Genomic DNA, 16,832 nt, shown 5'->3' on the forward strand with positions numbered 1-16,832 from the left:
GTAAGAGCCCCAAGCTGGAAACAGCCAAATATCCCTCAAATGATGGCTAAGCAAAGTGTTTTTACAACAATATTACAAATTACTATTGTTCACCTTAAAAATAAGTTATTTTACTAGCAGAAAATGCATTTCTTTGGAAATGGCAAAGGAACTGAAATTCTGGATAAGCAAGCTACAGCAAAAGGCATAATCAAGTCCAGTAAAGAAAGAGGTTGAGAGGATTTGTTTTGAATGAAAGTCCATCAGAGAGAAATGGGGGTTCAGGGTGATGATGGTTTTCTGTTTGGCTGTTGCTGAGGTAGTAAATTTCTTGTAGAAGATGCAATGTACATCTTTTCCCCTTGGGGTCAAATTCACCCGGGTCCTGTAATAGGCATGGAGTGGTACTGGGGAAGAGCTCCCTCTTCTGGCCTCTGAACTCCATTTTAGTGAGGTTTGCAGACTCAGTTGCTCAGTCATGTCCAATTCTTTGCAACTCTGTGGACGGAAGCCTGTTAGGCTCTTGTATTCATGGAATTTTCCAGGCAAGAATACTGGAGTGGGTTGCCGTTTCTCCTCCAGGGGAATCTTCCCGACCCGGGGATCGAACCCACATCCCTTCCACCTCATGCATTGACAGATGGCTTCTTTACCACCGTGCCACCTGGAAATCCCTTTTTCACACTATTTGGCAACAACGGACAAGCCATTGATACATGCAATAACATGGATGGGTCTAAAGGGTATTGTTCTGAATAGAAAAAAAAACCGATCTCAAAAGGTCACATGACATATGATTTTATATAACAGTCTTGAAATGACAGAATTATAGAGGTGGAAAAAAGACCAGTGGCTGCCAGGGGACAGGGATGGTGGGAGAGGAGAGATAAGGTGTGACCATAAAGGAGTAGCAGAGGAGCTCTTTATAGTGGTGGGATAGTTCTGAATCTTGATCATAGGTGGTTACATGAATCTACATGGGATAAAATGATAGAACTATACCTTTGGCATTGTGTGGATTTTGTATTACATGTAATCGCTGGAGGAAACAGAGAAGGGTACACAGAACCTCTCTGCACTATCTTTGAAATCTTTGAATCTATAATGATTTCAAATGAGCTTTAAAAAATGAAAAGTAATTTGTCGTGGTCCCTGCGTGAGTTGGAAAAAAATTTCCAGACACAAGGCAGAACAAGAACAGACTGGAATTTATTAGAGCTGGAGATGCTGTTAGAACAGCATGTTGGCTCAATGGAGAGCCCCTTTGTGGGCTAGTAGCCAATTCTTAGGAGAAGGCATTGGCACCCCATTCCAGTACTCTTGCCTGGAAAATCCCATGGATGGAGGAGCCTGGTAGACTGCAGTCCATGGGGTCGCTGAGAGTCAGACACGACTGAGCGACTTCACTTTCACTTTTCACTTTCATGCATTGGAGAAGGAAATGGCAACCCACTCCAGTGTTCTTGCCTGGAGAATCCCAGGGATGGGGGAGCCTGGTGGGCTGCTGTCCATGGGGTCGCACAGAGTTGGACACGACTGAAGCCACTTAGCAGCAGCAGCAGCAGCCAATTCTTATGGCCTCAAGACAGAAAAATCATGCTGGAAGGGTGGCAGTAGGTGATTAGTTATGATGCTCTAGGGGGGATATTCTATTTAATATGGAGTCGGGGAGCTGGCTGGTTTAGATCAGGAGGCTCATGGCAGTAGTTGCTATGCTGTTGTTCAGCCGCTAAGTTATGTCCAACTCTTTGCCCCTGAGAGGGTAACAGGCAGAAAGGCCAGGGGTCTCCAAATGGAGGAAATGCAAGCGTCAGACATTTTTTATTTCTCCCTTAAGCCGCAGAAGGAAACAAACTACAAGTGTCAGATTTTTTTCTCTTAAATTTCTGTGTTGCCATGAGGACACCTGGTTCCACCCGAACTTAACTTTTCTCAAACCTTGAGCTAACCAATGCATTTTCCTTTTGGAAATGTTTTTCTTAAGCTATGTTAATAAAACTATGTATTTGCTTTTGGAATTTGCTTTTCTTCAAAATGGTTCTACCTAAGAATAACTTTTTTTCTTTTCTCAAATCTTGGGCTGATAATAGGTCAACAAACCAGTATTCACATCAGCTGTTTTATGGCTGGGAGATGACACACCTCGTGCCATCCTGTCTCAAAAATGCATATTGTGGGAGAGGGGCCGGTGAAACTCCGTCACCCTTGAGGTGTCTCTTTTATCTGATTAATAGCTTTTTAACAGACATAAAACAAACGGCTAAAGACTAGCAGGGGGGCACTCTTTCTGCCCCCTTCTGATGTCTATGTCAAAGGCTTTCTCTACCTCTTTTATACTTTACTAAAACTTTATTACACAAAAGCTCTGAGTGATCAAGCCTCATCACTGGCCCCGTATTGAATTCCTCTCCTCCAGAAGCCAAGAATCCAGGCAGCGTCTTTCGCAGCTCAACAACAACCTTTCATCTTGGGGGCTCACCCGGGGTTCTTCAGGACAAATTAAGGACGCTTGGAGCTCTAGTCGTTTGTTCTCCTAGCAAACACGTTTTCTGCTGTATTTTACTAACTCTATGGTGTGCTTGTGTGTGTGATCGATTAAAAGAGACACATATGCGAACCAAGGGCTGTGTCTTAATCTGCGATTCTGAGGTGACCTCATAACGGTTTATGGCAGAAACCCTGTCAGGGGATTATACCGACCTTCTAATGTCGAGAGGCACCCAATGTCTCCTTCGGGGAGCGGCAGAGATGGTCGAAGTGTGTGGGCCGAACTCTCCTTTCTCGGTCAAACTTTCTGGTCTCTCTGACCATTTCATAACTTCTGGGAATTAGAACAAACTACTAACCTACTCTGTTGGATCATAGATTTTCAAGGGACTTGTGATCTGTGCTGTTACTGTGTACTGTTACTTAGGTCCCAAATTTAGACTGGTAATCAGGAATTGCCTAGTCTCACTGGGAGTTGAAAGTTCAGAAGCTAGATGGAGCTCTAGCCCCAAGAGCATCTCTCAGGTTAAAGGTTACTCGGGTTACTCAGACACGACTGAAGCGACTTAGCAGCAGCAGCAGGAAGCACAGCGGGCTTCTTCCTTTGGTAAGGCTAGCTCTTAGTGGACCAGAGGAGACTCTCCAGTGGCTTTTGTCCCAACTCGTTAGATATTCTTTCTGTGGAATCTGTAGAAATACTGGTGTAGTGACGCTCAGAAGGAACGTATTGGTTTTATGTTTGTACCCGTCTTATTGTGGTCAGAAATATATTCAGGGTTGTGCAGAGGCACTCAGGAGATGAATGTTTCCCCCAGTGGTCTTAGTGTGGGAGGCATTCCGGAAGGTTACTCTGATTGCACCCCAGGTGGCATCAGAGGCATGCAAGGTTTTAATGGTGAGGACCTGGACATTAGTCTGGGATGCCATTAGGTCCCCTTGGTGCAACTCCATCCCGCCTCGGTGGTAGAGCCGGGAGGGATGAGTAAGGTGCCTGAGTCAGTAAGGGACAGACGAAGTCCAACCAGGGAAGGAAAGCTTCAGTGTAAAGTCTGCCTATACCCCCATCTAGAGCAGGGAGCGGAGAAGGCAAGGACAACCCACTCCAGTACTCTTGCCTGGAAAATCCGATGGATGGAGGAGCCCGGTAGGCTGCAGTCCATGGGGTCGCTAAGAGTCGGGCACCACTGAGCGACTTTACTTTCACTTTTCACTTTCATGCGTTGGAGAAGGAAATGGCAACCCATTCCAGTGTTCTTGCCTGGAGAATCCCAGGGACGGGGGAGCCTGGTGGGCTGCTGTCTCTGAGGTCGCACAGAGTCAGACATGACTGAAGCGACTTAGCAGCAGCAGAGCAGGGAGGAACGCCTCCAGTAGAAAGATGGCACCAATCGATTTTTTTCCTCTCTTACAGTTGGGAGCTAACAATTCCAGACTGGCTCCTTTGAACTGTATCCTGAAAAACTGGGATAGATTTGATCCCCAGGGCTTAAAGAAAAACGGATAGATTTGATCTTCCTGTGTGATGCCATGGTATCCATTGGAGGATGGCGAATGGTGACCAGTTGGAGGGTCTCTTAATGCCGTTTTACAATTCGAGCGGTTCTGTAGAAAACAAGGGAAATGGGTAGAAGTAGCGTATGTGTCGGAGAAGGCAATGGCGACCCCACTCCCGTACTCTTGCCTGGAAATTCCCATGGGCAGAGGAGCCTGGTAGGCTGCAGTCCATGGAGTCGAAAAGAATTGGACACGACTGAGTGACTTCACTTTCAATTTTCACTTTCATGCATTGGAGAAGGAAATGGCAACCCACTCCAGTGTTCTTGCCTGGAGAATCCCAGGGATGGGGGAGCCTGGTGGGCTGCCATCTATGGGGTCGCACAGAGTCGGACACGACTGGAGCGACTTAGCAGCAGTAGCAGCATATGTGTTGCCCTTTTTTCTCTCTGCAAGACATGCCAGATTTATGTCCTCAGGGTATAGATTTGGGCATGAAACCTTCAGCTCCCTTCTGTCCTCCTACTTTGCCCCCATACCCGGGCTCCAAACTGACCAAACTGAAAGTCAGGGAACCTCCCCCCTACACCCCCGCCAGGAAAGGTTGCCTTGGTCTTGGTAAAAATCCAAACTGAGATTCAAATTGCCCAAGTACGGGGCCAAAAGACCCCTGTCTCAGTACAACCTCAGATTACTCTGGTTTCAATAGAAACCCAGGCAATCCAAGTAAGAGAAGCTCCGACAGCAAAACTAAGGGTGATTAAATACAAGGTGAGATGGAGGACAGGAGACAAAGAGATAAAGAAAAACAGGTTTCTCCAATCTATCCCTGGGATCATATGCGCTGAATAGCCAGAGAGGCTGGGGAACAGGCACACCAGCTGTTGCCTCTTCATGAAGCATCCACTGGGAGAAAAAAACCTGACACTTGTAGTTTGTTTCCTCCTGCCGCTTAAGGGAGAGAGAAAACATGTCTGACACTTGTAGCCTGTTTCCTCCGTTTGGACACCCCTGGCCTTCCTGCCTGTTACCCTCTCACCACCCCATGGACTGCAGCACGCCAGGCTTCCCTGTCCTTCACTATCTCCTCGAGCTTGCTCAGACTCATGTCCATTGAGTCAATGATATCATCCAACCATTTTATCCTCTTGTCATCCCCTTCTCCTCCTGCCCTCAATCTTTCCCAGCATCAGGGTCTTTTCCAATGAGTTGGCTCTTCTCATCAGGTGGCCAAAGTAGTGGAGCTTCAGCATCAGTCCTTTCAATGAATATTCAGGGTTGATTTCCTTTAGGCTTAACTGGTTTGATCTTCTTGCTGTCCAAGGGACTCTCAAGAGTCTTTTCCAATACCACAGTTCAAAGGCATCGGTTTTTTGGTGCTCAGCCCTCTTTATGGTCCAACTCAGGGCTCTTCCAAGGTACTTCTACCCCTCAGTGGTCCGAGGGCATGCAGTCCTTTCAGTTAATATTCAGAGTTGATTTCCTTTAGGCTTGATTGTTTTGATCTCTTTGCTGTCCAAGGGACTCTCGAGTGTCTTCGCCAGTACCACAGTTTGAAAGGATCAATTCTTCAGTGCTCAGCCTTTTTTATGGTCCAGCTCTCATATCTGTACATAACTAGTGGAATGTAGTTGCTATGGGACTTGGTTAATTCCAGAGATTTTTGTTTAAATCCTGTCTTCCAATGCTCTTATCTCAGCCATTTATGAGTCTGCTTGTGTTGACTGGTTTTTCTCTTAATTTTAGAATACATTTTCTTGCTTCATATATTTAGTAAATATTTCTTTATATGCTGGACTTGGAACATACACTGTAGAGATTTGGCTTGTGTTATCTCACTCTAAATGTGTTGAGTTTTGTTCTGGTCAGCAGTTAAATTACTAATGAATTAACTTGATCATGTATGTCATGGCTTGGCTTTAGGTTTTGTTTTCCTATTTTGTCCTCATAGCCTTCAAGTCTCTCATGTCAGTTTATGGGAATGTCCTTCCTTGATACTTTCAGAAAGTAGTTATATGATCTCCACCTAATTTACTATAGCAAATGTCACGTCCAGGCTTCAAGGAGTCATTCTAGCAGGATGTTGGAGCTCCAGATGTTGACAGATATTAAACTCATGGGAGAGTGCTCCCAGGTAAATAAATTCTCATGTCTTCTCTTATACTTCCTCTCCCAGATTCTTCCAGTACATAATAGCCCCTGCAACTCTTTTGGTAAATAAATGGTTTCATCCGGAGCAGGACTGTACTTTTGATCTTGGGCCGTGATGAGGACTAACTCTAGGTATTGGGCTGGTGGCAGTGTGGGGCAGCAAAGAGGAGGGGGCACATTATCATTCTGTAAGGGAAGATTCTACCTCAGGGAAGTTCTTCGCCTCATCTCTAGGGAGCAGGAGGCTGCTCTGCTTACTAAGGTTTGAGGTGAGGGGTTTTTATAGCCTAACCTGTTCAGGGAAAACTGGAGGTTCAAGTTTCTTGAGCGTATCCATTCAAATTTTCCCATAGCAGTCATCTGAATCCCATTGCTTTTCTATCAGGGACACTGCCTTTAGGATAGGAGATCAATTATGGTTGATCATACGGCCTCCTTTGCAGTTCTGCCACCCTTATGATTCAATTCCGTGTCTGATTTTCTGCCCATTCTACTCTCCAGGGGCAAGAGAACAGGGTTTTGAGGAGCCACCATACCATTTTCCACAGTGGCTGTACCACTTTACATTCCCGCAGTGCACAAGGACTCCAACTTCTTCACATCCTAAAAGGGAACTCTCCTACATTGTCAGTGGAAACTGCAAATCGTGCAGCCACTGTGGAAAGCAGTATGGAGTTTGCTAAAAAAAGACTAAAAGAAGCGTTGCCATATGATCCATCAGCCCCACTCCTGGGCATATATCCAGAAAAAAATTTAATTTGAAAAGATGCATGCACCCCAGAGTTCACAGCAGCACTGTTTACAATGGCCAAGACGTGGAAGCAACCTAAATGTCCATCAACAGATGAACACATAAAGAAGGTGTGGTATATACACGTGATAGAATATTACTCACCCATGAAAAAGAAATAATGCCATTTGCAACAACATGGATGGACCTAGAGGTATCATAGTAAGTGAAGCAAGTCAGAGAAAGACAAATGGCCTATGATGTTACTGATAGTGGAATCTAAAATATGATACAAATGAACTTATTTACAAAACAGAAACAGGTTCATAAGCATAGAAAGCAAACTTACAGCTACCAAAGCAGGGAAATGTGGGTAGGGGTAAATTAGGAGTTTGGGATTAGCAGATACAAACTACTGTATATAAAATAGATAACACCGTGCTCCACCACTGTACTGCACTATTCCCCGCTGGATAGCACAGGGACTAGATTCAGCATCCTCTAATAAGCTATAATGGAAAAGAATATGTATGTATATATAACTGAATAACTTTGCTGTACATCAGAAACTAGCACAACTTTGTAAATCTACTTCAATTTAAAAAAAAATTCCCCACATCCTTGCCAATGCTTGCTGTATTATGGGGGTTTTGTGTGTGTTTTAATAACAGCCCCCCTAACGGGTGTGAGTTATCTTATTATAGTTCTGATTCGTGCTTCACTAATGATTAGTGAGGCTGAGTATCTTTCATATGCTTGTTGGCCAATTGCATATGTTCTTTGGAGAAATTTCTATTCAGTTCCTTTGCCTATTTCTGAATCTGGTTTTTTGTTGAGTTTGGGGAGTTTTCTATATACTCTGGATATTAATCCCTTATCAGGTAAATGATCTGCAGATATTTTCTCCCATTCTGTGGCTTTTGCATTTTTACTCTGTGGACAGTGTCTTCTGACACTTTAAATTTTCATGAATTTCAACTTGCCTGTTTTTTCTTTTTTTAAACTTGTACCATTGTAGCATCTAAGAAATCATTGTCAAATCCAGTGCTGTGAAACTTCTGTGTTGTCTTTAAGAATGTATTGCATTAGGTCTTACATTTCTGTCTTTGATCTATTTTTAACTATTTTTATATGATGTTAGATAAGCATCTAACTTCTTTCATTTGTATATGGATGTCTAATTCTCTCAGCACCATTTGTTGAAAAGACTATCCTTTCCCCATTGAGTAATCTTGGCACCCTTTTAAAAATCATTTTACCATGCAAGGGTTTATTTCTGGGTTTTCTATTCTGTTCGAGTCGTCTAAATGTCTGTCTCTATGCCAGTACCACCCTGTTTTGATTGCTGTAGCTTTAGAGTAGGTTTTTAAATCAGAATGTGAGTACTCCAACTTTGTTCTTTTTAAAGATTGTTTTGGTTATTTGGGGGTCCCTTGAGATTCCCTATGAATTTTAGGATGGGATTTTCTTTCTTCTTTTTTATTTACTTATTTTATTTAGGCTGCACTGGGTCTTCACTTTGGTACTAGGGCTTGGTTGCCCTGTGGCATGTGGGATCTTAGTTCCCTGACCAGGGATTGAACCTTCATTCCCTGAATTGGAAGGCAGGGTCTTAACCACTGGACCACGAAGGAAACCCCAGGATGGGATTTTTTTTCTATCTCGGCAAAAAAAGTCATTGAAATTTTTGATAGGGATTGCATTGAATCTATAGATCACTTTGGGTAGTATTGACATTTTAACAATATGAAGTCTTCCAATCCATAAATATGGAATATATTTTTATTTATATCTCTGTAATTTCTTTCAACAATGTTTTGTATCTTTTACTGTACAAATCTTTCACCTTCTTGGTTAAATCAATTTCTAAGTATTATTCTTTTCGATGCCACTGTAAATGGAATTGCTTTTATGATTTTCATTTCAAATCACTCATTGCATATAGAAATGCAACTGATTTTGTGCATTGACTTAGTATCCTGCTACTTTGCTGAATTCATTTATTAGTTCTACCAGATTTTTTGTGGAATCTTTATGATTTTAAACTTATAAGGTTATCTAGAAATAGACATAATGGTACTGCTTTCTTTCCAACTTGGACGCCTTTTATTTTTACTTTATTTTTCTTGCATTAAAAAAAATGTCTTGGCTGTGCCGCTTGGGATGGGGGAACTTAGTTCTCTGGGCAGGGGTTGAAACTGTACCCGCTGCGGTGGAAGCTCAGAGTTTTAACCACTGGACTGACAGGGAAGTCCTTTCATTTCTTTTTCTTGCTAAACTGCTCTGCCTAGAACTTCTGCTGCTGCTGAGTCGCTTCAGTCGTGTCCGACTCTGTGCTACCCCATAGACAGCAGCCCACCAGGCTCCCCCGTCCCTGGGATTCTCCAGGCAAGAACACTGGAGTGGGTTGCCATTTCCTTCTCCAATGCATGAAAGTGAAAAGTGAAAGTGAAGTCGCTCAGTCGTGTCCGACCCTCAGGGACCCCATGGACTGCAGCCTACGAGGCTCCTCCGTCCATGGGATTTTCCAGGCAAGAGTACTAGAACTTCTAGTACTATGTTGAATAGAAGTAGTGAAAGTGGTCATCCTTGCCTTTCTATTCCCATTTTGTCGAGTGTTTTTATTATGAAAGCATTTTATTATGAACTTTGTCAAATGCTTTTTATTTTTGCATCAATGAAAATGATTGTGTGGTTTTTCTCCCTTCATTCTGTTGATGTGGCTTAATGATCGATTTTTCCTGTGTTGAATCATCCTTGACTTCCATGAATAAACCCTATGGGTTTATTGGTGTATAATTCTTTCAATATGCTGCTGAATTCTATTTTGTTGTGGATTTTTGCATCAATGTTCATAAGCAATACCACTTCTGGGTCTGTGGTTTTCTTATAGTGTCTTTTTTTATCAGGGTAATGCTGGCCTCAGAATGAGTTAGGAAGTATCCGTCCTGTTCAATTTTTTTTTTTTTTTTAATTTGAGGAAGATTGGTATTAGTTCTTTACATATTTGGGAACATTCACCAGTGAGTCCATCAGGTCCAGGGCTTTTCTTTGTTAATAGACTTGTGATTCCTTTTTCAATCCCCTTACTATTTGTCGGCCTGTTCAGATTTTTAAGTTTCTTAATGATTTAATCTTGGTAGATTTTGTGTTTTAGGAAATTTTCCATTTCATCTAGGCTATCCAATTTAGTGGCGTACAATTGTCCATAGTACCTTTATAACCCTTATTTCTGTAGAGTTAGTAATGTCACCACTTTCATTTCCAATTTTAGTAATCTGAGTTTTTTTTCCTCAGTCTGCTAGCTAAAGTTTTGTCACTTTTGTTGATTATTCTGAGGAATCAGTTTTTTTGGTCTCGCTGATTTTTCTGTATTGCTTTTCTAATCTGTATTTCAGCTATTTCCGCTTCATCTTTATTTTTCTTTTCCTTCTGTTTGTTCTTTTTCTAGTTTCTTACATTGTAAAGTTAGCTTATTGACTTGAGATCATTCTTGTTTGGTTTGGTTTTTTTGTTTGTCTGTTTTTTGGCCATGCTGCATGTGGGATTATAATTCCCTGACCAGAGATCAAACACTCGCCCCCTATCCTGGAAGCTTGGAGTCTTAACTATTGGGCCACCAGAGAAGTCTCCCTCTTTGTTTTCTAATGTAAGCAATTATAGCTATAAATTCCCCACTTTGTACCCATTTTTGCTGAGTCCTATAAGTGTTGGTTATTGTTTTTTTTCTTAATATGTATATTTTTTGAAGTATAGTTGACTTACAACGTTCCAGGTGTACAGCATAGTGATTCAGTTATATATACACACATATATTATTTTTCAAATTGTTTTCCATGATAGGTTATTACAAAATCTTGACTGTAGTTCCCTGTGCTATACAGTAAACCTTTGTTGCTTGCTGCATATCTGTTTTTTTAATTAGAAATCTATCATGATAAATGTGGGTTGTTGTGTTTTCATACTCATTTGACTAAGTATTTTCTAAAAAATTAGAATGGAATGGAAAACCTGATTTCTTCTTTGATCCGTTGCTTGCTTAAAAGTGTGTTGTTTAATTCCTACAATTTTGTGAATTTTCCGGTTTTCTTTATATTTTTGATTTCTAACTTCATCCCATTTTTGGTCAGAGAAGATACATTGTATGATATCTTTTAGAGCCTGCTGCTCCTGCTAAGTCGCTTCAGTCGTGTCTGACTCTGTGCGACCCCACAGATGGCAGCCCACCAGGCTCCCCCGTCCCTGGAATTCTCCAGGCAAGAACACTGGAGTGGGTTGCCGTTTCCTTCTCCAATGCATGAAAGTGAAAAGTGAAAGTGAAGTCGCTCAGTCGTGTCTGACTCTTTGCGACCCCATGGACTGCAGCCCACCAGGCTCCTCCATCCATGGGATTTTCCAGGCAAGAGTACTAGAGTGGGGTGCCATTGCCTTCTCCACTTTTAGAGTCTGCTGCTGCTGCTAAGTCGCTTCAGTCGTGTCTGACTCTGTGCGACCCCATAGACGGCAGCCCACCAGGCTCCCTCGTCCCTGGGATTCTCCAGGCAAGAACACTGGAGTGGGTTGCCGTTTCCTTCTCCAATGCATGAAAGTGAAAAGTGAAAGTGAAGTCGCTCAGTCGTGTCTGACTCTTTGCGACCCCATGGACTGCAGCCTACCAGGCTCCTCCGTCCATGGGATTTTCCAGGCGAGAGTACTGGAGTGGCTTGCTATTGCCTTCTCCTTTAGAGCCCACTGAGACTTAGTTTTTGCCCTAGCATATGATCTATCCTGGAAAATATCTCATATGCACTTGAAAAGAATGTGTATGCTGTTGTTCGGTGGAGTGTTCAGCTACACCAGGTTGAACATTGGGTTGTTTTACTGTGTTGTTTAAACCCTTGATTTCTTTACTTATCCTCTGTCTAGTTGCTCTATTACTCAGAGGTATTGAGGTCTCCAACTGTTATTGTAGAACTGTCTATTTTGCCCTTTAGTTCTGACAGTTTTGCTTCACATATTTGACCTGTTATTAGGTGCATAAATTTTATAATTGTTAAATATTTTTCTGTATTGAACATTTTATTAATATATAGTGTTGTTCTTTGTCTCTTGTAAACTGCTTGATTTAAAGTCTTTTTTGCCTGATATTAGTATAGCCAGTCTTGCTCTCTTTGGTTTACGATTCACAGGGAATGTCTTTTTCTATCCTTTCACTTTCAACCTGTTTGTGTCTTTGATTCTTGAGTGAGTCTCTTATAGACAGTATATAGTTGGGCCACGTACTTTTCCCCTTCTTCCATCCTGTCTTTTGACTGGAGAACTTAATCTACTTACATTTGAAGTAATTACTGATAAGGAGGGACTTATTTCTGTCATTGTATTATTTGTTTTCTGTAAGTTTTTTTGTCTCTTTATTTCCTGCATTCCTGTCTCTTTTCAGTCAACTTTTTTTGTGGTGAAATGTTTAAATTCCTTTCTCATTATCTTTTGTGTATATTCTCTAGCTATTTTCTTTGTAACTACCATGGGGATTATATTTAACATCTTAAAGTTATAACACTCTAGTTTAAATTTATACAACTTTAACCTCAATAATCTGGAATCAAAATAGCTGGGAGAAATATCAATAACCTCAGATATGCAGATAATACCACCCTTATGGCAGAAAGTGAAGAAGAACTAAAGAGCCTCATGATGAAAGTGAAAGAGGAGACTGAAAAAGTTGGCTTAAAACTCAACATTCAGAAAACTAAGATCAAGGCATCCAGTCCCATCACTTCATGGCAAATAGATGGGGAAACAGTGGCAGACTTTATTTTGGGGGGCTCCAAAATCACTGCAGATGGTGACTGCAGCCATGAAATTGAAGGACACTTACTCCTTGGAAGGAAAGTTATGACCAACCTAGACTGCATACTAAAAAGCAGAGACATTACTTTGCCAACAAAGGTCCATTTAGTCAAGGCTATGGTTTTTCCAGTAGTCATGTATGGATGTGAGAATTGGACTATAAAGAAAGCTGATCTCCAAAGAATTGATGCCTTTGAACTGTGGTGATGGAGAAGACTCTTGAGAGTCCCTTGGACTGCAAGGAGATCAGTCCTGAGTGTTCACTGGAAGGATTGATGTTGAAGCTGAAACTCCAATACTTTGGCCACCTGATTTGAAGAGCTGACTCATTTGAAAAGACCCTGATGCTGGGAAAGATTGAAGGTGGGAGGAGAAGGGGACAACAGAGAATGAGATGGTTGGATGGCATCAGCGGCTCAATGGACATGAGTTTGGGTAAACTCTGGGAGTTGATGATAGACAGGGAGGCCTGGCAAGCTGCAGTCCATGGGGTCAGAAAGAGTCAGACACGACTGAGCGACTGAACTGAACTCAACCTCAATAACATGCAGAATCTCTGTTATTTTACAGTTCTGTCCTAACTCTTTTAGTTGTTGTCACAAAATGAATCTGTATTCATCGTGTTGTTGTTCAGTTACTCAGACGTGTCTGATTCTCTGTGACCCCATGGACTGCAGCATGCCAGGCTTCCCTGTCCTTCAGTATCTCCTGGAGTTTGCTCAAACTCACGTCCATTGAGTCAGTGATGCCCTCCAACCATCTCATCTTCTGTCGTCCCCTTCTCTTCCTGCCTTCAATCTTTCCCAGCATCAGGGTCTTCTCTAATGAGTCAGCTCTTTGCATCAGGTGGCCAAAGTATTGGAGCTTCAGCATCAGTCTTTCCAATGAATATTCAGGATTGATTGCCTTTAGGATTGACTGGTTTGATCTCCTTGCAGTCCAGGGGACTCCAAAAAGTCTTCTCCAGCACCAGAGTTCAAAAGAATCAATCCTTCAGCGCTCAGCCCCTAAGCAAAAAGCTAATAATTCTCTTAAATGTATTAGTCTCTTAAATCATGTAGAAAACAAAAAGTATAGCTGCAAATCTCTGTTACAATAATACTAGGTTTTATAATTGCCTATATATTTATTTATGGGCTTTCCAGGTGGCTCAGATAGTAAAGAATCCACCTGCAATGCAGGGGACCTGGGTTCGATCTCTGGGTCAGGAAGATTCCCTGGAGAAGGCAATGGCAACCCACTCCAGTATTCTTGCCTGGGAAATCCCATGGACAGAGGAGCCCGGTAGGGTATAGTCCATGGGGTCACAACAGTCAGACACAACTTAGTGACTAAACCACCACCACCATATATTTACTTACATTATGATCTTTATTTGTATGGCTTTGAGTTACTGTCTAGTTTCCTTTCATTTCACCTTGCAGGACTCTCTCGAGCATTTCTTCATCAGGACAGGTCTAGTGGTCACAAACTCCCTCTGCTTTTGTTTATCTGGGAATGTCTTGATTTCTTGCCTCCCCCTCCCTTTTTTTGCTTTCTTATTTTTGCTGTACTATGCAGCTTATAGGATTTCAGTTCCCTAACCAGGGACTGACCCCAGACCATGCTAGTGAAAGCCTGGGATCCTAACCACTAGGCTACCAGGGGACTTCCTCTCCCTCCCTTTTTAAGTACCATTTTTGTGGACATAGGATTTTTCATTGACAGTTTGCCTTTTTCTTTGAGTATAAGAGCCCACTGTCTTCTTTGGCTCCAAATCTTCTGAAGAAAAATCTGTAGATAATCTTTTGGAGGATCCCATGTTGATAATTATTAAAGATGAGTAGTGGGATTATTATATTATTTTCTTCTATGTAGATAGAAAATTTTCATTAAAGCAGGGTAAAAATATTCACTTAGATGCACATGTGGGTGAATTTGTAAACAAATCTTTCTGTACATCTACCTATTTAATCTTTATTCCCTATTGCAATCTGACCTCCGCCTGAAAGTACCTCTTATGCCTGCTAGTGACAAATTCAGTTTTTGTTTTTGTTTTTGTTTTGTTGGTATATGTGCTGCCGAAGCGAGCACACAAATTCAGTTTTTATATATCTACAAGTATCTTCTGTTGAGTCCTGCACCACGGCCACAGAAGTGGAGCTCAGAACCGAGGTCACCTCCAAAGCTGACTGAGCCCCTTGGTAACCATTGCCAAAAGCCCCCCCGATCATCACCAGCAGGTTTCCTGACCCATATTAGGCAAAAATGCCCACCCCAGTGCTCATCCCATAGCACCCTAACCAATTACCTAATGCCAGTTTCCCAGCAGGATTTTTCTTTGCCTTGAGGCTATAAAAATTGGCTGCTGCTGCCGCTGCTAAGTTGCTTCAGTCGTGTCCGACTCTGTGCGACCCCACAGACGGCAGCCCACCAGGCTTCCCCGTCCCTGGGATTCTCCAGGCAAGAACACTGGAGTGGGTGGCCATTTCCTTCTCCAATGCATGAAAGTGAAAAGTGAAAATGAAGTCACTCAGTCGTGTCTGACTCGTAGCGACCCCATGGACTGCAGCCTACCAGGCTCTTCCATCCATGGGATTCTCCAGGCAAGAGTACTGGAGTGGGTTGCCATTGCCTTCTCCAATGCATGAAAGTGAAAAGTGAAAGTGAAGTTGTTCAGTCGTGTCCGACTTCTTAACGACCCCATGGACTGCAGCCCACCAGGCTCCTCCGTCCATGGGATTCTCCAGGCAAGAGTACTGGAGTGGGTTTCCATTGCTAGCCCACAAAAATGGTCGACTTTCCCAGGTCTGTCAGGGGGTTGGAGTGCTGTGCTCATAGCACCTTCAGTATCTCTGCTCCTTGCTCTTAATAAACTCACTCCCTTCTGAAATACTCTGTGTCTGGAAATTCTTTTCCAACCTGTGCTCAGACTGCCTCAATATCTTCTTTTGTGTCTCCTTTTCTGACATACGTTTTTGCTGTCTTGAACTTGACACGGCAGTCATTTTCTTTTAGCTCATTGAAGGTCATGGATGGTCTTCTCTTTCCAGCTGTTTCTGTTGAGAAGTCAGCTTTCAACCTAATTTTTGCTCCTTTGAAGGCAAGTTGACTTTTCCCCTCAAATTCTGTTAAGATTTTAAAAAATTGTCTTTGGTTTTCTGATATTTTACCATAATGTAGCTAGGAGTATAATTAATTTTATTTATTTTGCTTGGAATTTATAAAGCTTCATTATTTAAAAAAATCCTGTCATTTTTAAAAATATTGCTTCAACTTCATGATCTCTTTCCCCTCTTTGATTCTAATTGAAGGCATATTTTATTTACTTAGTGTAGCCTCCGTATCTCCTATTCTCTCTTCCACATGTGTTATTCTTTAGTCTCTTTATGTTTAATTCAGAATATTTTCTTCTGACCTATCTACAAACTCACTAATTCTCTCTTCAGTTTTGTCTAATTGACTGTGAAAACCATTAATTATTGTATTTTTCTATTTAGGGTTTTTTCTAACCTGCTGTGCCTTTTTTTATACTTTGGTAGTTTTAAATTTTTTCTCAGTCTTGCACATAGCATGGTTATTTTTTAGTCTGATAATTCCAATATCTGATCTCTCTGGGGGTGTTTATTTTTTCTTCTCTCTCTCTCTTTTAAATAACCATTCCTGACTGGCTTATTTTGTTGGAAGAGAACATAGAATTAACAATGTGAAGACAGTTGGTTCTTATTTCAGAGAGACAGCAGTGAGCAGTCCTGAAGAGAGACTTTAGTTCCCTGCCCAGGAATTGGACCTGAGCAGCCTGGATGAAAATCAGGACTCTTAGTCACTAGACACCAGAGGCTAGAAGCTGGAAGCAAAGTTGCCCTGGCTCTTACCCCCACTGAAAGCAAAAATATTTCACGGAGGCAAAAACTGTAATAGGTACAAAGTTTATTATTAGAGACACAGCACAACAAGTGGAAGAGCACAGAGAGAAAGTTTGTTTATTTAGGACAGAAGCTGGGCAGAAATACAAACCTAGAGAGAAAGGGTGTGGGTGTCCTTCCTAATGAGAAAGAGTACAGTGAAGAGGTGGTTTAATCCCTTATATAGGACAGTTCTTCAGGGTTTTTGTTTTCCTTTGGCCAGTTTTTTCTTTTCCCATGACTGACCTGTTCTAGGACTCTCCCCAACACGCATGCAC

This window comes from Bos indicus x Bos taurus, chromosome 21, assembly GCF_003369695.1.
Source record: "Bos indicus x Bos taurus breed Angus x Brahman F1 hybrid chromosome 21, Bos_hybrid_MaternalHap_v2.0, whole genome shotgun sequence".
Lineage (NCBI taxonomy): Eukaryota > Metazoa > Chordata > Mammalia > Artiodactyla > Bovidae > Bos > Bos indicus x Bos taurus.